This window comes from Haemaphysalis longicornis, unplaced genomic scaffold (assembly GCF_048455015.1).
Source record: "Haemaphysalis longicornis isolate Haplotype H1 unplaced genomic scaffold, Haemaphysalis longicornis Haplotype H1 scaffold_3, whole genome shotgun sequence".
Classification (NCBI taxonomy): Eukaryota; Metazoa; Arthropoda; class Arachnida; order Ixodida; family Ixodidae; genus Haemaphysalis; species Haemaphysalis longicornis.
The window spans coordinates 71,428,362-71,452,570 of NW_027526335.1; the positions used below are offsets into that span (position 1 = coordinate 71,428,362).

General features: G+C 46.8%; 1 pseudogene; it reads left to right on the forward strand.

The window, feature by feature from the left end:
- The first annotated feature begins 1,598 nt into the window (after window positions 1–1,598).
- LOC144175262 (uncharacterized) lies at window positions 1,599–24,209 on the forward strand (annotated as a pseudogene).

Consider the following 24,209-nt stretch of genomic DNA (forward strand, 5'->3'; position numbering starts at 1 on the left):
CCGATTTGTTCGGCGTTTCCTCTACCGTTTTGTGAGACTCCACCGGGCTTCCCAAAGGGGTATCTATGGCCGCGCAGTCTTGGGTTAATATTAATTCCTTAGTCTGCTTTTGTTTTGCTGTTTCCAGCATCTCCTCCGTTCATTTTTCAGTTTCTTTATTGGGGCCTGTCGGTGTCGTCTCTCTAAATTTCCGCTAATCAGTTATGCGGGCTGTTCCTATTTTTCGTTGTTTGGCTGTGTTACGGTGTACCACCAGCTCGAAATATAATCATCACTACACAACTTTTCGGCCAGGGTTTCCCAAATGGGTTCTTTGACACCGAAAGTTAGCGTCGAATCTGGCGCGATGTCTCTGGAGACACTGCTTTCAATTCTGTAAGGGACAATAATTACATGGCACAAATGTAGATTGTTTTTTCGGATAGCTTCGTATAGCTGCTGCCGTATTTTGTTATCGCTTGGATGCCCCCAGTTAGTATGGTGCACGCTGGAGTATGCTACTATTACAAGGGAATAACCTTTTGTACGTTGTTTTACTTTTTTGAACAGGAAGTGGATCTCACCGAGTGGTGCTAATGGAGGACTGCATATGTTGAAGGTGAAGAGGCTTGCTCGAGTGTTCCTGGGTGGGATGAGTTTAACGAGTGTATAATCCCATGAGGTGGGAAGGGAATGTCTTTGGGCTGTTTGGTTTGCCGGGACGGGGATAACCGTCCTTGCCTTTTAATCTTCAGTGTATGTTTGGTACCCCCTGAGCTATACTTGAACCCTCTCCGTTTCTTGCAATGCAATGGCGGTCGGTGTGGCTTGATGTGCAGAGCAACGTTACTAGAATAAACTCAACGTAACGTTGGTGCAGAGAGTGAAAATGAATGTTTCTTGCTGTGATACGAGCGGTAATTACACTGCCAGATTGTTGACTCAATGTGGGAGCTTTTAGGGTTAGATCCGTGCCTTCAGAGAGATGATTAAACACGCCTACGCAGAAAAGAAGGGCGTAATTACAGTAGAAGCTGAAAAAAAACCAAAGACATATAATCAGCAGGGTGGTGGCTTCTCCTACTGTACCTCATACACAAAGACCGGATCGGGGAGCATTTGATTTCGACAAGGTTTATCTTGGTAGGAAATTGGACTTCCAATAAAACAAATTTGTGAGATGTAAAAAATAAATAGGATTTTCGTTTTGAACCTCGGAGAAAATATCACCTGGGAGAGAAAATACAAAACGTAGAGAAGGACGCAGGATAGGCACTGACAAGTGCTACATAAAGAGTAGAACAATAAAAAGCTTGCTGCAGCCCAAGGTTAACCCCAGAAGAGGAGCCGGAAACGGTGTCGCGTATTCAATTTCCGGAGAAGAGCCGGCACGCTCGTTCAACTTGTTATTTTGCACTCGGCAATATATTCCCAGGTCACTGACGTTGCCGTAGCGGCAGCGTCATCATCCTTACCACTGTACTTTGTATACTTTGTCTCTCTCGCGGCAAAGGTGGAGTACAAAAGAGCACACGCTACGTGCCGCGGAAGGACTATCTAATTTTGTAATGTATTTTAGTTGTTCCGGGGAACTGCACAAGTGGGAAAGCAAGATCCGGATGCACGGTGGCTCGTTCCTCATGCACAGAGTGTACACGGACGACGTTACGTTCAAGTTTGTGCAATCGGCCTCCGAAGTGCTGGGTGAGTACTTTCCTCCCTGAAAATGAATGTGCGACCCGGTTTCTTTGAACGGTGAAACTCGGCTGATTGCTCATTTCCTGGTACTAAGTGCTAGCTGCCCTGATTCTGTTTCTTTTTGAGTCCTCGTCTTCTTAGAATCCAAGGATGGTTGAGGCTGGTGTGGCAGACGTAAAAATAAGAACATTTTTGTAAGCCAATGTGTCTCTGTCCTTTTCTTTCTTTCTGTTGCAAAATATAACGCAAGACATGAAAGATGAACGCATGCCAAAATGCCCTGTCCCCGACGACGACTAGCCTGTAGGCAAGACCACTGTACGCACAACGAACATGTAAATGTTGTTGCAGATATAGGACATTGCATTTAAAGGCTTCGAATACAGTACGCAATTCAAAATTTGCACAAAACCGAGTTTTTAGTGATTCAAACTACGATGATAAGAATATAAAAAGAATTTAAGAAAATTCGGAATTTTTTTATTTATGGGAAATTTAGGGCGATTTTTGTACTGCTCACAGCGTTAAAATACGCATTCTATATTTTGAACAATGTTTAATTGGACAAGCGCCCGGAGCACACACCAATGCCTGGGCGCAGCTTGAGATTCGGCAAAAAAATTGGGTCCGCGCTAAATATTACGAAACTCAAGAATGCTATTTTCTGTCGCGTAATGTCACACGGTGGATCAAAATTTTAGCCAGATGGAGCTGCTCGCGTGTTATTCGTCAAACCTAATCGTCATTCAGGGTGCATTATGAAAAATCCGAGCCAAGAGAACTTGTCTCGGTGCAGTCACCAGCTCTAGATTATGTGAAAATAAGAATAGGAGAAATAAGAATAGGAGAAAATTTCTCCTAGTTTTCTGCCGTATTTCGCCCGGTATTTCTTTTCTGCCACCTCCCCTTACTTCGTATTCTTTTCATTTCCTTTTTGCTTTCGTTATTCCTTTGTTCCTACATTCTTTCTTCTGTTCTGTTTTTCCACCTGGCCTCCACGTACCCGCGCATGAACGCGCCTTTCTTCAGGGTCTCTCTCCGGGACCCATGGGAACTCTGCACATGCACTACTCCAGGTACGCAACGCACAAAATGCGGAAACCTTCGTTTTCTCTTCAGGTGTATCAGCAGAAACGGGTAAAACGGTGTGAGACCGATATATGAATGTAAAAATACACTCCAGCGAATATTTATATGCAAGCTCAGTGAGTAGACTCTGCTCCCGTTTGCTGAATAAAAGCAGTCATCTCCAATTCGCCGAGAAGGGCAATATGGGGAATCTTTCTCGGCTGTGGGAAATATACTTTTTCGCGTGCATTGATATCTTTGCTTAATCCACTTCGAATATAAAAAAAAATCGCCAGGATTTACTGCCACTAGGTACACAAATATAGCTCTTATTTACAATGCAGGGTTTCCTTAACAAAGACGGGTACAGTTGTTACCCTAATTCGTTTCGGGGCAAAGTTTTCTATTTAAAATCACAGTGCTCTACCTCCCTATCTATTTTTTTCCTGGATGGCCACCCGAAATACAGCGAGCGCAAGGGCCTGCACCCGATCGTCAACGGCCTGGGAAAAGCCGTTGCGCGGGAGTTCTTCGACACCGAGGTGAACGTGAACACGTGCAAGGTTACAGACAAAGGAGACCGGGTCACCGTCCTCATGGAAGTGTCCGAGTGCCTACTACAAGTATGACCCTTCTCTCCCCCCCCCCCTTCCCCCGCGGGTTACAGCTCGAGCCTAAAGCTTGACGCATTGCAGTGGGACCGCGTGAAAAGGATGTGAAAGAAAAAAAGGGGAGTTCAGGTTGTTCATCATATTAACATTTTGGTGCACCACGCCACGAAAGCCCAGCGGGATTTCTTCTCCTACCAACTCATTTGTCTCGCTCCGGCAATATTACGCTACCCAACCTGCTGTAGCCTTTCCATAACCAGTCTTCGTAGCAGGCAGGCCATCACAGCTTTAGACTTATGTAATCAGCGCATTACTGCTCGATGGTGCTTGACAGTCATATACTTAGGTGTCACAAATTCTCGTTTATTCAGTATTTTCTCTCCAAAGCCCTCAAATATTCGCATTGTTTCAAATAAGTCCATCGCATTCTGCACACTTTAACAAAATTTAACAAAAATAATAGTAAAGTGTGCAAGCATAATGGTGTAGCGGACCACATTAATGATGACGGCAGATGGGATTTATTTGCAAAAAAAAATATTACGTATCCCGCTAGCACATGATTAGCGTTGGCATATACGGTGAGTATTTCCCAATGTGGTATCAGTTCGGTGAACAATAAGCATTTGGGGCTCACGCACTATGAAAAATACAACAGTGTCTCTTATAGCCTGAAAAATGTGGCGGGTTTAGAAGAGCAGGGTTTTCTCCTTGTCCGTGGTTTATCTTTGTCTGCCATTTGTTTTGTCTTTGTCTGGCTTCACATTTTTTTTAGTGATTTGTATGTGTATTCCTCACTCTCTTGAAATGTTCTGTCCAGCCACGGCCGCTCGATGGAAACTAGGTTTCCATCGAGCGGCCGTGGTCCAGCATACGGATCATGGCAAAATGTTTTCTTTTCGTTTTATTTGCTTCGATTGGTTTTGAAGCCGCACTCTTTATCCGCGGCTTATTGGCGATGTAAGGCTGCACAAAACGTTTTGCACTTTACAAAACGCACTTTCTGTTTTTCTCCTCTTTCTATATGTATTCGCAGCTTGCCCATATAGAAATCCCGGGTCTGATGCAAAAGAGATCATCCTTTACATCGGCCCACGTAACGGACCACCTCAGCCAAAGCCCGCAAGATTTGCCCGTAGACACAAAGACCTTCTGTGAAGCCTTCCCCTTTCACATAATCTTCGAGCGTGATTTCGTCATCCACCAGGCTGGAAAGGTACGTGTTCCAAGCGTGCCATACTCAATACGCGCCTAGATCTCTCTGAGATTGGCTGGAAAAATCGCGTTTCCGCATTTGCGCAGTTCCCGATGTTCGACCGAACAGTTATTTTTTGATCACAGTTTTGGTTTCTTTGATGAATTTACCTACAAACTCTTATAAATATCGAATTCTTAGGTGTGTCTTAGGGGCGTCTTAAGTAATAACTATGACCAAGCCTTTATTCTGTTATGAAGGCTGCTGAATTCATGTGGCGGATAAAGGCGAGTTCATTTTAAGAACAGAACAAAGTTTTTAAAACAATTACAACCCCCCCCCCCCTTCTCCTCCACTTCATACATCTCAAGTAACCTAATTTGCATTGGTGGACAGTGCGAGTCTATTCTAATTCAAGCTCACTCCCATAACATAGGGCCCCACGCCCGTTTCAAGCACTGCGAATAAGCCTGACGTCCATGCTCGGTGGTTCCACTATATTCGGGAGTTCGCCACGTAACGTGTGAGTTGCGATTTCAGTCCGGTTTAGCAACATGAAGCTCCGTGCAGAGCTAACAGCTTGATTAACTGTTGGGAAAGTTTGGAAAATAACGCGTCAACTTGATATTACCAATCAAAATGTACATCTGATTTGCACATAAAGTGTGACTGCTTCGTAGTTTCGTCAGTTTGCATCGCCAGAAACAGCGGGACAACCAGAGCCGACAGGACTGCGTTGTTTCGTCAGCCGTTGTCGTTGCGCTGTTTATGACTGCGTGTGGTGCAAAAACAAGTTTATTAAAACAAGCAACAGGACCCCGGTAGTTAGCTACTAGACGAGTCGCCAGGAAACAAAATATATGTTTAGTAGCTGCACTAGTTTTAGCATGACAGGACATGTAAACAAAAGTAAGAGATACTTCCACATTTATGAAGAATAATTATGCCAATGGATCCCACCCAGGCCTCATTCTGCAACTCAAGAAATAGTGTATTTCCTAAATTCCAATTTTTTTCAGCCAATAGAAGGAAGACCCAAGAAGTTCTCTGTACACGTTTGTGCATATATATTGAGACGAATCAAAATACGGAATAAATTTAAATAAACGAGGTGACATAACGCTACTCATACCGTAAGAAACAACCTGATATGGTCCTTAGGTCATCGCAAGAAAGAGCTCAAACCGCCATAGCGGAATGAATGGTGGACTGTATGCGAGCGCTGGGATCATTAAAAGCTTGCATCAGTAAAACGTTTTACTCAGTTTGGTACATGACAGAAATATTGAAGCAACGCGAATAAAACGTTTGTTACATCTAGGCCTTGCCTTGTTACTATAAGGGACGCCAACTACTTTTAATCAGTGTTGCCATCATCCCTGAGGGGAACAGTGCGCAGGCAGTGGGATGGCCTATTGCCATGTCGCCAGTTTCGGCGGTCCCGAAGGTGGAAGCATTCTTCGTTAAGTAAGTAAACGCTGCGTTTTATCTGAAATGTAAAATGCTGCAGTTGCCAAATCTCGACAGAAGAAACTATTCGAGCTGTAGCTACAAAGTTTTCCAACCTAAAGTGTATACTTGACATCTCCATGGACTGGTACCTCAGCTTTATCAACCATTTCCCGAGGCGCTTCCAAAAAAATGCAGATGAGCAGATTTTCTTTTTATTGTTATTATCTCTACGGGCAAGCACCCGCGATTTTCATGCTGCTGTCTTTCTTTCTGTTTATTTCTCTCTTTATAGCTATCTTTTCGTAATTCTTGCGTGTGTGTGTATGTACGTACGAAAAAGTTCCTACGTGTTAGTAATGAATAACGAACATGCATAACGTATGTATGTATGCATGTGTGTATACTTGATCTATGCAGGTTTGAATTTATTAAGTTATTTATTCACCTAATTTTGTAGATATGTATATGGATACGGACGCATGAATAGGAATGTAAATAAACTCAATATAATTTCGTGTTTCTCGCTCAAGCTCTTCAACTGTTTCCGGATCCCGCGGTCCGTTTAGAATTTTCCGAGTTCACCAGAAGTGAATACCTGGCTGCACCCATACCTGGGCGGCAGGTACAGGGTCGCCTCCGGGTCACGCGCAGCCCGGCCGGTCTGCGCGGTTCACCGACATGTTCAGCATCTCCCGGCCGGTGATCGAGAGAACTTTCGAGAGCACCCTGGGCTTTCTCAACCAGGTTTATGTTGTCACAGCCAAGGACGGCGTGCTCGAAAGGGACAGAAAGTTCCTGCTCACAAAGCCCGTGGTTTTCGTGAGCTTGAAACAAACGACATCTATTTGCACCTTTACACATCCTGCAACCCATACTATGGCTATTAATAGAAGGCTGAGCCAAGGAATGTCATACTGACCGGGCATGTTGTTTAGTTTTGTCACTAAATTAAAAAACGTACTACATGTATATCATTGATGATACTGTCTGTTGCACTCACTAGCTTGATGCGCGCTAAGGAAGTCTAGATGGTTACATTGGAATTGATACCTGAGTTCAAAGCTGCTAGAATTTATGCCAGTTGCCTAGGCGCTTAACGCACACGCGAGTCAGCTAATAAGGTTCAGCCTAATAATATCTCCGTGGTTTTTAGAAGTTTTTGCCTAACAATATTTTTGTGGTAAACTGTGCCGTTCATGTGCGAACTTTCGAGAAAATAATTGTAGTAATTTCTTTTTTTAAGAAATTGGTAGAACATATTATATAACGACATTCGACGGGTGCATTGCTAACACATCCCTGCCCCTCATACAGATAGTGCTCACGTTCTAGCAACTCCAGAAGGCAAACGAGGTGCGTTTAGGATGTGTACTCATCTTACAGAAATCTTCACGAAGAATAGAATACTAGTTTTGTTTCGGGTCCCGTTGCTCCCTAACGTCAGGAGCAGTATGATCAGAAGGATTTCGATTGCGCTATTCTTGCTGCTCCATACTTTGTGGCCCGCTTATTGAGGGTCCTCACAGGGGCGTTGGCCTGACGCACTTGGGGACGCTAGTCTTATAGCGTCCGTGGTGGTCGCTTTTTTACGGAGGCTAAGCATTAAAACCCCCCCGGGTTTTCCTCACTTCGGCACACTTTAGCGAACCCCGGGTAGGCGAAATTTTTCCGTAGCGTACCAGGCACCCTCCGCCCCCCCCTCCCCTCGCCCAGCCCTGGCGTTTCTTCGACACATAAAACCGCCACTTCAAGGTTTGAACGGCTGCAGCGTAGCTGATATACGCTCATACAGGTAGCTGAGTGCAGGTTGCGCTAAGAATAGAATATATGAGATTTGCGCTGATATTCACGTAAAAGTAAATGGAGCGACGATAAATATATAGCCAGCTTTTTAACGTAAAGTAAAAATAAATCAACCTAAAATAGACAATTTCGCAAGCTTTTTGAAGTCCCGTCGACACTTCGCTCTTATTATAAATGATTGAAGACTTGAGCCTTCATGAGAAACGTGACCCGATTTTGATTGCATTGAAGATGGGGCAGAATGTATGCACGTAGACATTTACAATGTTTTGTTGAGAATTGGGCATTCATTATATTATGTGATGAAAACGCCTGACCTAATTCGAAACACAAAAAAACTGCTTTTCAAACACGCTTTTCAAACAAGCTTTTCAAACACGCAGCAGGCCTTTCACTCCACGGAGGGCACAGGCTAATTAAACCACACAAACTTCACCGTATATTCCCAACAAACTAGTGTACGCAGCCTTTGTTTTCTGGCATTTCGTCACAATGCCAGAACGTAAAAATGGTTAAAACACGCATTTTACATATACGCAAATTTATTTGGATAGGGCCTGGTGCCTCAAGACACCCACCGACCTAATATGGATGCAATTCTAAATCGATATTTAGTTTGTGGGTATGTCTTTCGTAGCCGCAATCCAGCATATGCAACTAGTTTTTGCGCGAGTTAAGAAGCCTGCACATAAACGCGTCCCTGCAGCCCGTGAGCAACCGGCGCAAGTTTCTTCGCCGGTTGAACAGCACCGTGGAGCCCCCTCCGGACTGCGTTCTGCGGCTCAAGGGCCAGATGGTGTCGCTGCCGGAAGCCGACTGCCTGCTCTTCCTGTGCTCGCCGCGTGTCAAGAGTCTCGAAGATATGCACCGCATCGGGCCCTACTTCGGCGACCTGGCGCTGCACGACCCCGTGCGAGACCTCATCCTCATCTCGCACCAGCGCCGTAGGGAGCGAAAGCTCGTCGAGAAGCTAGACGAGGCGTCCAACCACCTCAAGGTGCACACCTTTCGCTCCTCCCATTCTGTTGTGGCAGTTTGGAAATTCCCAGCAAAATATTGCTATCTGTAGATCCAGAAATATTCAGCGTATATCTTCCCGTGGATCTGAAATATTGTCATAGCGTTGCTGTTCCAATCTTCACCGACGGCGCGTTTAGTGGCAAATACAATAATCTGCGCCATCCGCAGTTAACGGCGAAAGAAACGTACGTGCGGAGAGCACCGTGTTTACTGACGTGTTTTCCTTATTTTAAAACTGATCTGGAAGCCGTCAGGAACACGCATGAAGTCTGCCAGACCGCTCTCGGAGAGGGAAAAAATATGCGCGCAAACTCGTCGTTCTTCGCGCACGTATTTCGCCTTTTAAAAGTAGTTTCTCACGGTTTCGTATCGACAGGCGTGCGTTTTTACATGCACCTGCGGAAAATAAAATGTTTCCTAACTCGCAAAGTGACACCGAACATATATGCGCCAACAAGTGCTATATATCTACGGCGATTCCTCGCTATGGTTCCTTCCTCTAGAGGCAGCTCTTGCCTGTACTCACGTGGTCATGTTTGAGTTGGGTGCGAGGGATTTCACAAGAAACTAATCGTCTTTGAGCAGAGTGGGGGGGGGGGGGGGGGGGAAGAGGGGGATTCTAATAAGGAAAGTTGTGACGGATTTGGTGCACAAAAGAAGATAGAGGGCAAAACGTCCTGCGTAATTCCTCACACTTCTGACATGACATACAAGCTGCAAAACAACTCAGCCGGCGTAATGACTCTACAAACCCGTTGAGCAAAGTTGTAATTGACTTTGTCCCGGCAATATTTGTCGCATGTTCCAACCGAGGCTATTCTCTTATCTCTCGAGACTATAGACTTTTTTAAACCATTGTAGTGTCACTTGAATTGTATTCGTGCATGCGCTCCCCTCCTATGATGGATACATTTCTCTTTGGTGCTTTTTTTATTCCTTTCGCGTTCTTGTGCGTCTTTTTTAATCCTTCTGAAGCCAAACAGACAAACCTGGTGGTTAACCTACCTATTTGCGCTTTCGCATCTTTTCTCTCTTCCCTTATTCTTAACTTATCACGACGCCAACCAGCGTACTGAGAAGAGGCGTTCACTCAATTTAAACGTAACAGCCAATTTTCTACTTGAAGGCACTCCTGCCTCAGTATATATTTCTAACAGCGAAGCTAGCTGTTGAAGCTTTCTTTTGTCCATGCGGATCGTTAACAGAAAATTCCGCTCGACAAAGTTGAGAGGAGGCAAGGACTCTACTAACAGGTGTTGGATATGCGCGCTTCAAGAAAAAGATGTGGTAAGGGAGTTCCTCGAACCCGCGACCTTGACGCTAAGAAGCCGGCAAACTCACCAAAGGCCGGAAAAGTGGGGGATTAGCAGCGCCGGGGAACAATACCATGATCAGCCAATTGGAAAGAAAAAAACGACTCCTGTGGTCGGAATAGAACACGGGTCCCTCGCGATATGAAACCGGCGTCTATCCGTTTGAACTGTACTCGCATTCAGAGGGCAACGCATTTCCTTTGGGTTCCTAACGCGGGTGCTGCTTTTGATATTGGCCGAGCCCACTTTTTCAACCATCTTTCTCTTACGAAAGGGGAATACTTAAGAAAAGCCACGTTAATGCAAGTGAAGACAACCAGCTCCCCTTTTTCCTCTTCGTCGCATCTCAATTGCAAAAGTTGCCGAATTTTTTAAATGCCTTACCTTCAATTGCTCCTTAAATCCCCCAGTTATACTGTGAACGTCACTTTCTGATAACGGCAATATGATAACATATAAATGCTTACCGTAAGTACTCCCGGGTGTTTCGCTTTTTAATCATGAAATCAGGACTAGCTTGAATACTACTCAATCTTTTAAATATACTTTCACAACAGGATAACATAGTGATGACTCATGGCTGGTGTCACCATCAGTTGCCGCCCACAAAATACTTGCGGCTTCAGGCGTATGGACAGTTTGGCAATGGAATCAGTAGCGAGCTCCGGGTTATGCATTGTTTTACGTTTCAGAACCGTTCATTAATTTGTTCCACTTCTCAAGGCAGAAGTCGGCTGCAGCTTTCCTTTTTTCTCCCTTTGTGCCGTATAACACTGTCAAAATTGTAATTTTATTATCAGCTTGTCTGATTATATTATTTGGCTGACCAGAGGTAGTCCCATACTTTAGCAAGTCAGGGCAAACTCATTGTCTTGTTCCATAATATGCTACAAATGACCGCCTGTATGAATGGTTCCTGTAAAGCGTGCTTTGCCTGTAATACGATCAGGCATAGCAAAAATGCCCACCTCAGTCCCTGGTTAGCCGCCCACTCGGGCGAGCGGGCAGAACTGCCTTCAGCACTCGTCTTCTAAGCACATTGGATGGGCATATATATACTTCAAACAAACGACTGCGTAACAAGCCCGCATCATTGCATGTGTTATCCTCTTGAGAAATTTAGAGTACTTACGCAGCTCTTGCGCCCACATCTGTGCACGGGCTACTACGTCGAACAATACGCTCCCCTGTGTATGGACCTCGGGAGGTGCACTCTAAAACGCCAATTTAAAGTTACAACTTAGCGAATACGTGCAGATGGAACAAGCTAAGCAGCGCAATAAAATTATGACTAATCACTTCCGTGCAATGTCTATGTTACGGTTTAATACCCAAGCCCTAAGAAACAAAGTTCCCACAACTGAAGGAAGGTTTCTGAAAGCTTACAGTTTCTCTTGCGGGATTTAGCAAAACTCTAAAGTTTCTTCACCAAATTCTGGATCTTTATAAATAAAATTACAAGCGCGATCTTCCTAAAGCTGCAGCAAACTGCAAGAAGAAACATGTACCGGAGAAAAACAGAAACAATTTTTTAATGCGTATAAATTGTTTGATGACTACCACCAGAATTGTGCAATGAGCCCCCCACAGTAATCTCTTAATAAAGTCAGGCTTTGATGTAAAAAAATAGTAGGAAAAACGTTCGACCGTTTTTTTTTGTTTTTTTTTTTTTCAGGTGGAAAAGAAAATGGTTAAATTTAACGCACGAAAGAACGAAATTTGAACCAAGAAAATACGGTTTAAAGGTGCTTTGTGAGGCCAGAACGTCCCTTCGGTGTGTTTAAAACCTTAGGCCTAAATAAATATGCCGCGTTTGGGATTACCCGGAAACGTCGCAGGCGAGCGTCTCTATGCGGAAGTCGAAAGAAACATGAGATTAGGGAGGCTGTCGTATGGTGATAAGTTAGAGCTGTGACCTACAGCTTAAGACACATACTTGGCAGAAGTATGCGGTCTGAGAGATGGCCTCCATCAGCCTTTCCCTTTACATGAAAACTGCAGGACAGGGGAATGGGTCGCATGTCATCCTAGGGTTTTGCATTTCTGGGCTCAAGTCCCGCTGTTTTTCCTTTCCCTTTGTCATGTGAACGGGAGGTAAGGTTTCTTTGACCAGTTCAGACAGATGGATGCAGGAAAGCCGTTGACCGGTTTAACACAACACACATTTAATGCACACTCGAAAAAACCCTTAAGCAAAGCACTCAATAAATAAACTACACACAAACGATAAACACTCACACCTCTAACAATCCCAAAATACAATTCAAATCTCAACCCAAAAGTCTCTACAATAAAGCTCTATACAATTAGTTTGAATCAACTCATTCCGTCACCCTCTAGGTAATCTCTTTAAACCCCAACTCCCTAGTTGTGTCCTACGACTGCGTCCCTTATAGACCATGGCCTACCCCGCTGTCGTCGGCGCTGACGTGTCGGTGGTAGCCGTCCCCATCTGGCTTCTGTGCCGATGTTCGATGCTCTCGGTCGTTCCTTGGAAGGCGTGGGCTCCGCCCGTTCTGAAGTTTCCTCTGTGGCCACCCCCTGGTAGCCGCTGCCACTGGAGGTCCCAGGTAGTCTCGGCACGAACGTAGCTTTTCGTGGTCGTCGAAGCGAAAATCGACGGAACGTAGACGTTGGCCGCAAGTGCCCGAGCGCCGCACCTGGGGCCACGACGACACAGGTTCGTGGTGCGCCTAGGATGCCGCAGCCGATGCGAAGTCAGCCCGCTCCCGCCCAGGCTTGGTAGGCATAGTCGTTGGCCTGGCCACGTCCCCCTTGCTCGTTTCTTGAAGCTCACGTGCTCCTGCCGCCTCCTGGTTTCTTGCCTCCTGGTTTTTTGCCTCCCCCTTGTATTTGTTCGCCCCGCTTTTAAACCCTCTTGGCTCTCTCTTGGAGCACTCTCATTGGCTCCTTGCCTTTTCATGTCCATATATGGTCATCAAACTACTGGTCTCCTGCGCGGCGCTCTCTAATTGGCTGACCTGCGCGCTGCCATATTTGAGCATAATGCCTCGGGGTTTAGGCGCTGGTGTTCCCTCATTGGTGCGTTCATGGCGCGCCGTTCAAATTGCCGTATCTGTCTTCTTTTTTTCCCCTTTCGGATGTTTTGATGCATCCCCTCTCCGAGGGTGCCCTGACACATGACACCCTTTCATAGATAATGTTCCCGATCTTGCAAAGAAGATTCAGTGGAGGGGTATGCAGGAAAACAGAACAAGGAAATAGCTCCGTAGTTCCCTCGCACTTTCTTCTTCCTTTTCATTAGCTGCCCGCACACCATTTGTTTTTATTTATTGTGAAAGCTAGCCAACATAGAAAGAGTATGATATCGTCCCAAATGGCAGTACCAGGATTGGCTACGAGATGAGCCCGGCGACGTCTCATGATAACTGATCAAGAGGAAAGGCCGATGACAGGAAGTTGCAGAAAAACGCAAACTTTAGTCATCTTGACAAACCAGTTGATGGTAGTGCCCTCCTTTATGTACCAGAAAAACAAAGGGGAGTAAAACTGTAGAATAATTCTTATCTCGGAGAAATTCACGCCTTTTATAGAACCCCAAGTCACAAGCCTGCTTCTTGGGCTTTACCACAGCTCCCAGTTTCCTCGAAGAAAAACAAAGCTTAATTTTGAGAGCACGGGGAAGTGATCACCAAATATCTATGATTGAAGTCGCGAGCTCTCCCGTGCTTTTCATGAGGGTAAGTAGCGACGGGTATGATGATGAAAAATGGGGATCCTGGGTAGTCAATACATACATATGCGAAGAAAATTTCCTTTTCAGATGGAGGCGTACTGCACTGTTCATAAGAAATAACTGCGACTGCCATTCAATAATAAGAAGTTGAATATGACAATGGGGCATGCGTAGAATGTGAAAGATCACTCAAGTTCTAGACATTAGACCGCCTAGGTGTACCAAAAGGTTTCGCTTGTGGCCTACTAATGCGTGGGCAAGTGAGGTCTGCGGTTTCTGGGTTGACACCCAGTTGTGGAGACTCGCTCTGTTTTTTTATATCATTTCCTCCATAGCAAAGCAGAAGCACTGAGCCTTTCGTTTCCAGGTGTAAACCATCGGCGACACCTACCTGGTCATTTCCGATGTGCCCGAGTTCACGAAGGACCATGCTCACCGTCTGGAGGCGAAGAGGCTGGCAATGCAGGCGGTCACGCGGACTATCCACTCGCCTGTCGGGGGACATGCCATTGAGGTAAACAGGCTCTATAATGCTCCACGCCTTGCTTCCAAGTCTTATGGATTGTTGGAAGGAGCAGCATCAATGAGGCCTTTATCCCAGCTGCCGTCCAGCGTAGTTAATCAACCTACGGTCATCGTAAAAACTTGCGCGCAAAAACCCTGCATTGATGCAACTTATCTCCTGGTCTTTCATTTTCTAAACTCCAACCACCACTCAGGTGCGCTAAGGCTGATTGATTTGTGGGGAGAAGGCTATATAAATGTTGTAAACGTTCGCCATAGCCGATTTCGTTGCAAGAGCGCTTGCTAGGCCTCAAGTTCTGAACGCGTGAATACGGATCCTAAACACCCTTATCGTGAATTTTACCTTTAAATTGTGTTTGATACTAGAACATTGCAGGGCCGGGTGTGTCAATGATGTTTATACCCACAGGATGTCTTCAGTTAGGTGCATCCCGAAGCCGCACATTTCAGTATTGTGCTAAACAAGCGCAGGGATTCAGGGGCCTCTGTGGTTTGCGTATGGTTCGATATTGTACTGCGAGGCTGTTTTCAGCTAGGGTCCTGCGCATTCTTAATGCGGAATCCCTAGATATTTGCTTTATGGAACGAGACAGGTATGAAACATCATTGTAACATACACAGACTCACACAGGAAACCGGAGCGCGAGGCGCGAACTGGGGTTGGCAAAGCGAAAAAATTTCACCATCTTCCCCTCGGGGAACCCTGAGCAGTATGCGAAGCAGCCATGGGGTCGACTCAAGTTCCCATTAGTTTTCAGTTAAATCGCGGCGTAGCGGGAGGAGAATGAGGGGAGCGGAGCGCGCGCGCGCATCATTTATACCGCGGAGCTACAGTGGCGCCCCCAGCGGAGTATGCCGCGGCTACCGTCGCGTCTCTAACCCTAAGCTGCTTCGCATTATCGCGCGCGGAGCCGCAGGTGTTGTCATTCGTTGTGCAATCCCGGAGAGGAGAGGAGCTTCGGAGAAGAGAGGAAGAATGCCGGAGAGGAGAGGAGCGTCGGAGAGAAAAGGAGGAATGCCTCGCATACTACTCAGTGTTCCCCTACGGGAAGATGACGACGGTGGTTGAACGCGAAGCTATCTCGTGATGGATTTTTTGGTTGGCCAATCCCTAGGGGCATCCTGCCACACTCATCATCAGTGGTGCCTGGCCAGGCATGCGCAGTGGGGGTGTGGACGCCGCACAACGGCGCCCCACACAACGGCGGAGGGAACAGGCTCGACCATAAGCTGCTTCGCATCTAAAACAACCTAAAACAGAAACAGAGGTGTGGGAAGAGTTTCGGAGGAGGCCTCTAAGAAAGTACGGTGCAGTGCGCGCCGAAAAAGGGAACCGGCCTGGTCAGAGGAGGCAAGGCCACCGACGTACGTTCAGAACGAGCTGCCTTGTGAAGGTAAAGGAACCGGCGGGGCGAACAGGAGGGTATCGGCAGTGGCGTGCGAGTGAAGCCAGCTGCAGAGCGCTAGTCAAGCGGTGACGGGCGCGTCCGAAGTGTTCAGCAAAACATCTAACAGCAGTTCAGTAGAAGGTCCAACTAGCCTTTCGCCGTCATATTCCTAGAGAGTTGGGAGCATGCCCTATAATTTTTCGGTTATATGGGTGACTGTTCGTTTTTTTTTTTTTACAGAAAATCTAAAAAAATAGATTTTGTTGGTAGGCTAGGTTCGAAAAGGATAGCGAAGTAGATGCCGCGTTCTGCACAAATCAACAGTCAGACAGCAAATCAAGGAAGTTCAGTGGATGGCACTCTAGACTAACTTTGGGCGAACTGGTTAGGCGTGAAAGAAAATAAAACAGCGCAAAATACAGGAACGACGTATAAAAATAACAAGGATAGCTCTGTGTTATTCTGTCTCTGTCTCCGTCATGTTGTTTGCGCTTTTTTTTTTTCAATGAGGCACTATAGGCATAGTGGATGATTATTCCTATTTCGGAAGCAGATGGGCCTGAGTTTGATCCCCTAAGGAAATTTGAAGATTAATTTAGTACTGCCGCAGGCCTTTAAGACCTTGAACTTTAATCTATTTTGAGATCTGGAAATCGAGAGAAATGAAGTTTCGTTTGTTGGTTGAGTTTCCCTCTTCATTTCAAATACTGTTTGTGATTTTATACAAGGACCTGAAGCATTGTCGGCGTTGTGGCTAAAGCATAAATGGTGTGAAAACCAAGTGCGCGTCCGAAAGGACATCCAATGAACGGAACCGTTATGTACGGCAGGCAGATGCAATAGACGAACACCTTTTATTAGGCAATGATTACACCCACAAACAGTCACGTTCAAACCCCTTCCGAGCTTCTCTAAGCGAGGAAACACCCTACGATGTGCTTACCGAGGTCAACGTTCGCTTTTCTTTCTCATCATTTTAAAAGCCGCCGGCACCCACAAGTGCCACCTGCGAACACAAAAGGAAAAACCAAACAGTGTACCACAAGCGCATGAATATATTTGGAACGTGTGCGCCGGCCCACGTCAAACTTCCCAATATGGCCGGCAACCCACCGAACGTCGGGGTATGCTAACAGGCCCACTTCCTGGAACTCTCCGCAGCCTGAGAGTGCCCGTTGCGTGGACGAAATAGATCAAACTTTTCCGCAGAAGGTGAGGGGAATAGCGCGTGGGATGAAGTACGCTCAAAGTTTCTTCCCTATCGAAAAACCACTTACCGGTTCGATCACTCGAGGGCCAGCCGAAGAGGCGGAAATTTATCGCCCCCCAAGAGAAGACGCATTCTGAAGGGCGCCTTCGCTGGTGTTGTCAAGTCAGTTTTCTCCGCCTATAGATAGTGGTCCGCGTATATAGTCGTCCGCGTATAGATGAGTCTACGCTAAGATGAATAAAGGATGCAATTTTCAGACTAAATTTTTGGGGGTCGGGGTGTAACTCCAACCGATAGGCAGATACAATATTACTGCAGGAGTTTATTCTCAAATTCCAGATGACAGTGGTCTTTTTTTAGTTGCAAAAGAGGAGGAATGATGTTGGGATATAAAGAGCTCTACTCCAGAAATGTGTTTCTGCGATCGAAAGTAAAATGCCGAGCGCATTTCGCTACAACGAGATTATCCGGCTTATTGCTGCCCCGTTCACTGTAGGGACGCGTGATTGCATTTCAGAAGTCGCAATTTCTCGTCAAAGCCCTATGCAAGGGTAGTCGGGAGAGTGTAAGAGTGCGACGCAGTTCCCATCTCGCCATGCGATGTCCCACGTGCCGCCATTCTCGTGTACGCTTAAGGGAACGAATTTCGACACGCGGAGCAGCTTGCAAGGATGATAACCGAAGCTTCTTCGTATTGGTGAGGCAATGTCGGAATGAGCTACAGGGTTTCGTGTATCTTTTATGGTAATGAGGTAGGGTTCCTAGTTGGGACTAGGTGGGACCGCGGCGGTTTAGGAAGTTTGTCGTGTTTACCTTTGCTTCGTCTGGAAGGTTATTATGTTGTCGACACGAAAGGCTCATGCGCGTGTTCTGAGCCAGCGTCTTCGACATTCTCTATTCCACTGTCGTTGATTTCGTTACGCTGTGTTCCACTGAATCATCGCACCTCACCGGATTATTCCTTCCCACGTACAAAACTTATTCACAAGTTTAACGAACTTTTAAACGTAGCAAGGGGCGCTGTGATGTGTAGTTACAAGGGGTGCTCGTCACCTATTCACACCGTAAATACCATGGCAGCTGACCCAAAATTTACACGGCGCCGAAATACAGTGGTGAATGAAAGGTGTTGATAAAACCCAAAAATTTTAGGAGGTCGCAGTTCTCATTACGCTAGTACAAAAACTTCAATAATAAAGAATTAAAAGAACGCTACCCTTCAATTTGTCATTTTTAGCTAACAGTTAACCGCTTATGGTGTTTGGGAATAATTATTATTTTTATCCAATGGGAAATATGGGGAGGGTGAAAACTGTTCACCACGATAGTTTCCCGCTCTCACAAATACTTTTAATGCAGATAAAGGATATGGCGAGTGCGCTGAAATGTATGGTGTGGTAAACAGCATTATTCCTTCTTTGTTAGAGGTTGCAAGGGCTATCTCTAGCAAAGAAAAAGCTAAAATTGATATACAGTGCTGCTGGCAAGGTCGCTAAAGTTTGTGGATGAATATAAAAACAAAACTTCAATTCCAGAATCATCGCTTACCATGTTATCGCATACGCCATGAGGGCTGTCACGCCTTCAAGCGACAAAAAAAAGACCCACCCAAAAAAACGTGCTAAACAAAGCCAAAAAGCGGTCAAAGTCAAGGTCTGATCGTCAAGAGTCGTTCTCCCACTTGAGCCATTGATTGGACATTGTGTAAAACAGGTGGAGTACGTAGGGGCGTCAGCGGTATAAAAAACAGAAAAAAAGTCTAGCTTTGGAGTGAAGGCCTTCCCTGAAAGGTTGCTCTACATGGATCCCCGACGTGCGGGGCCAAATCTTGTCAAGCCAAGTGCCGCCCGTAGACCTCCAAGAGGGCTGGGGCCACGGTAGGTGTGGAGCCCGGCTCAAATTAATGGAGGCTTTGGAGTTGAATCGAAATTCGCCGCGATGAAAAACGATGGAAAGGGAGAACACAATAAACGCCATGACGTTTTACTGCCTCTTTAGAGCAGCTGCTTTATTCGGGTATTATTATTCCCTTCCCGCAATGGTCTGGGTGGTGTGATGTACTGACAGCGACGAAGCTGGCCATGCAAAAGGGTGGGGGCCTTGTCCAAGGCCCTGACATAAAAATTTATGACTTTGGGAAGGCGGTTGCTCTCTTCGTTTATGGAGTACATTAAAGCGCACGTTATTATTTTTCTTGGGCGTGTGCGCGCGTGTGCGCGCGTAACCTGGATGGCCACAGATATCTTTAATATACTTAGCCAACAAGCTATGTTTAACATACGTTCTCTTCGTACTTATGAAGATTTTTTATCTATCTCATAAATTAGGCACTTCTTTTTAAATTTTGGCCATACAATAGGCTGTGTGGCTAGTTTTTTTTTTTAATTGCGATAGTATGCCCGTTGGAATAGATACTATGCTACAAGTATAGGTTAACTCCCGTTTCGCGAACAAACGCAAGGAGGGAGCGGTGGTGGGGACCCCATATCCACCGATGGAGGTCAGGTGGTCTGCCAGGGTGGAGGCCTGTGCCTCGAAGGTGTCGTGTTCTGGCCGCTTGCAATGAAGAGCACGTCCACAGCAAATATTCTGTGTCGGCATCTTCGGAAGGAGCCGTGCAAAAGAGGCAGTTCTGGTCGAACGGGGCATGGTAGCGTGGTGGCCACTCCCGGGTAACAGCGGGAGAGAGGGCTACACCAACACGAAGTCTTCGCAGCAAGACCTCCTCGCAGCGAGCGAGTCGGCTAGGGAGGTCCGTTCCACACGGTGGAATTAGAGCTCGTGTGGCGCGACGAAGATCTTCTTTCCTTTGTAAAAACTGTCCTGGGGTATCTAATGTCAGTAAAGGCAATGGTCGTGGAACAAATGCAGTGTGGCAGGCACCATCTGCCGCAATGTGAGCGGGAAGCGTAATTCGCCGGACCGCACGGGCAGGGGTACGTATCCAGTATGTCATGAATGTCCCTCGAGATAGCCGAGTTGTTATTCACTCGACGTAAATCACGTATGGCCGCCGTGGAGTCTGTATAAATTTGTAAAGTAGTACCGAAGCTGCTCATCTCACCGTTTCGAGCATTGGTTGAAAAACTCAATTTAAAATATAGATGTGTGTATACCGACCAGAAATTTATCACGCAACTTTTTTATCGTGCTTTTAAAACATTTGCTTTAAAATAAATCTCGCAGCTGCTTACCTTGCCACCTGAAAGAGATGCAATGGCAAAAGCTGATGGGGCCCCATGTCGTGTAATATTGCTAACTATCGCTATCATGCGCCAACCTCAAACTTTCAGTAAACACACCATGAGTTGTTTCGTGTTATCAATGTGAGGCTTTCTCCTTGACTCAGAAATAGCCGTACTGACGGCGTCACGTTCTTCTTTTATACTGTTATCCAAACGTGTAAGTTTCGCTGCGCGAACACCTTTCGTGCGAGCGACGCGTAGACCGGGTGTTTCGACATTCCAAACTGCCGGTGCTATTCACATCAACCATCGGCATGCCTACATGACCACGTGGCATGGCTTTGCTGCAACGCGAATGGGGCTTCTCCGAGCAGACGATATGCTCTGTACGGGGTAATCCGCACTGCAGAGCACCTCCTCCTCTCCCGCCCTGCCTGTTGTCTTTAGAGGTACCGGCATCCGGTGAGAACGGATGCCGTGACTGGACACGAAGACCACGCGCAAACCTACTTTCCAGCCTATTCTTCTCTAACTCGTTCGAAGTATTTTGCGCCAAAAGACAAAGAACTAAAGCGAACAAAGAAATGCAAACATGATGTAGCAGGGAACAAGTCGTTAATACGTGTCACCAGGTATTCGTCTTTACAGCATGTACGCAGACTGAAGTGTTCGAAGAATTTTTAAGGTCTTTGGAGAGGCTGCCATAAACCAAGTCTCACAACGCTTCCAGTGATCAGTGTTGCTGAACCTCTTGTTTGGTAAGTGGGTTGGTTGCACTGACGTTTCTAAGATTTCAGTTTAGTTGCTGAAGCGAAGTCCACACCTTTGCTTCCTGTTTAGTCTACTCAGATAGTAAATAATGGTTTCACACTTTATTGTTATAATATCCAACCCAAACGCGCTGCTGGAGGATCAATTCTTGTTGCTAATTAGGAGCCGGGGCTTGTCTAGGTCATGGTCTTATGCCATACGAGGCCTCCCTAATGACTGGTCAGTTTGGGCGGCCCCAGAGAATAGGTAACGACACCGCGAGGCCTCGTGTCTCGTTAATATTTCTTTGCATGAGGAGGGTGTTCATGGGTGTAATACTAAATTTATGCTTCTTCCGGTTCCGTTTGTACGACTGCTTTTGTTTTGTTGCTGTTGTTGCGGTCGTCGTCGTCGTCGTTGTTGTCATTGTCGTTGTCGCGGTCATTTTCGTTGTTGTTATTGATAATTTTGGGGGTGGTGGCGGGGCACTAAATCGACGCACCCTCTCCGAACGCGTGTGCCTTTCTTCCATCGGCAGATCCGAATCGGCATCCACTCGTGCCCCGCCATGGTCGGTGTGGTGGGCACCGAGATGCCTTCGGCCACACGGTCACCGTGGCAAACAAGGTGGAGAGTCACGGCTTGCCCAAACGCGTCACCATAAGCGAAGAGACCAAGCGGTGCCTGTCTCTCTGGGTGTATCTGCCTTTGTAAAGGCCTACTCGGAGATACATTTGCGCTGTATCTCAGCGTACAATATACAAGCAGCGTACGATGTACGTGCGAAAAATAATGTACGAGAATGGTCAGAAAAAGAATATCTAAAGAAATATCCAAGTATAATAATTGTGCACAAATACACGATAAAGGAGAGATAAATGTAACATAGCTTGTAGTAGGGTGAGTTGTTGCACGCTTCGACAAAAGAGCAAGAACCTAGAAAAGTTTACAAGCGCAACTAGCACGAGAGGGGCTCTAAATTTGCGTGTTCTTGCAACGCTGAGTACGCACACAGCTGAAGAAAGCCATGTAAAGGATATTATCGCAGGAATGGCTAGCGACATTATTTTCAGTGCGTAAGAGGGCCAGCATATGCGGAAGGTGCAGTCCTATCGGAGAATGTGTGCGTAGATCATACTTTTTGCTCGGGAAAAGCGCGAAACTGGTGTTTTATGATAGTTTTCAAACGTATCGGAGGAGATCCAACAGTCAGTTCTGCGTCAGTTAGATACACTCAAAATGCCCAGGTAAGTAGGCATGTCATTCTAGTAATTGAGTGAGTAAGTGAGTCAGTGAGTGGAGCGAGCCAAGCTAGTGAGCAAGCAAATTGAGTTCGTTTGTTAATTGGTTGGTTAGTTATGTGTAGTGTTGTTTCGTTTTTCAAACCACTGTGCCGTGTTTCTGCATACATGAAACTAAAGCCTATGTCGGAGTGAAACTATGATTGGAAACATGCATGTCCAATCTTTCCCATCACATGCACTTCGTGAAGGACGGCTGCATGTTCGTGCCTTCGAAGCCCTGCGCCGAGCTATTGGTGCGCTGTTGTCGCGCACTAACGACGTCGTGGCCCCAAACCTCGCCTCACTGGGGCCTACACTGTATCGCGGCCGGGGCCATTTTCGCTCCCCCACAGGCTTACCCGTGCACTCGGACAAGAACACGGGAGGCTCCTAGAGCTCGTCAACGCCTTCTCCCGGATTTTCGCCTCTCATAGCAGGAGACACCAATGTGGCTGCGGTATGTGCCCACGTGGTTCCAGAAGACGTGCATGTGCTGAACAATAACCGTCTAGCTTTAGCCTTGGAAAGTAACACAGTGACTAGACAGAATCACAGAGCGGTTCAAACAACCAGCGTAATACGGTTTTAAAGGAACGAAATGGTCAAAGTACGAGCTCGAGGGAAACTAAAATATTGTATATACGCTTGCGAATTTGTTTTGCATTATATTTAAAACTTGAACTGCGCGAAGCGGACGAGTTTTTTTAACGCGCCCCTAGCTTGTTCTGCGGCTACTATGTTTAACGCTTATCTTCTGACGTTTCCAGGAGTATCCGGGCCAGTTCATACCACCGATCAAGCGGAACAGCCGAGGCCGCGTCTACGAATTCCCAATGGTCGTCGACGGCGTCGTCACGCCAGGACTCCACGCCCGACAGCATTACAGACTGCAAGTTTCTTTAGAGCTTCGACGATGCCGAGCAGCTCCGTGAGTAGAGAAGCAGCGGGCTCAGCGCGGAAGACTTGTACGAAGAGACGATATGCGTAATCAACGTGGAATCGGCAAGCATCCAGGAACCATCTGTGAGCAGTGACACCCTCTCTTCTCGCGGCACGTCCCCGTGCTTAGAGCACCGGACAGCACAGAAGGGCGTGTTTGTCAAGTTTTTAGCCGTCAAGGCAGAATCTCCGCCGGCAGAGACAGATTGGGAGCCTCCATCGTTCACGAGTGGCCTTCTGGTCGGAACAGTCCGACCGTGTCCACAACGACGCTTCACCCACTGCCGAAAAATCTGTAGCCAACAACACGTTGCCGTTCTCCAAGCTTGGCAAAACCGGGTCAAAGCGGCCTAACCTCAAGGGCTGTCCGTTCGGATCGAAGACACAAGATCACAACGAGAACCTGGCGGACGAGGAACCCGGAGCTTCGGCGAAATTCAAGCCCAAGTGCCCGTTCCGCCTGGGAGGCGACGACAAAGACGGCGAGAGATTGCGCAGTCCGTTCCTCAAAGGTGGTCCAACAGGTGGCTTATCAGCACTTGCTCGCTTCTCCTTCAGCGACGTCCGGAACCCCACGTCCCCTTGTGGTGTCCCTACCGTCATGGTACAGGCCGCCAAAGAAGCCCATGGTTTGTTTCCAGGCCTTCGCAATATGTTACGTAGGGGAGACAAGAAGGCATCTCGGTCGGCGAGTGCTATCCGTGGGAATGCTACCACGGACTCCCTTGCGCTGGACTCCGCAAATAACGGTGTGGCGGGAGGGCAGAGTTTAGCGGTGGCAGACGGTGGAGACATCACCTCCAAGGTGGGCTGCCCGATGAGGCGCATGTCCTCTCAAGTGCTGACGGTGAACTTCGGGGAGACCGACAAGACGGATGCCCAGCAGGCTCCGGGAAAGAGGACGCAGAGCTGCTACTCGTTCCGCAACCTCGAGGACGCCGAGATCAGTGCAGCAGAGAAAGAGAAGAAGGAGCAGACCACCGCCGCAAGTCGGTTCATCCTCCCGCAGCTAAATTGGCACTTTCCAAAGCTGAAGCAACGAATTACTAAAGGAGGCCTCTTCAGTGGTGCTATTTTTCCTTCATCGACATAG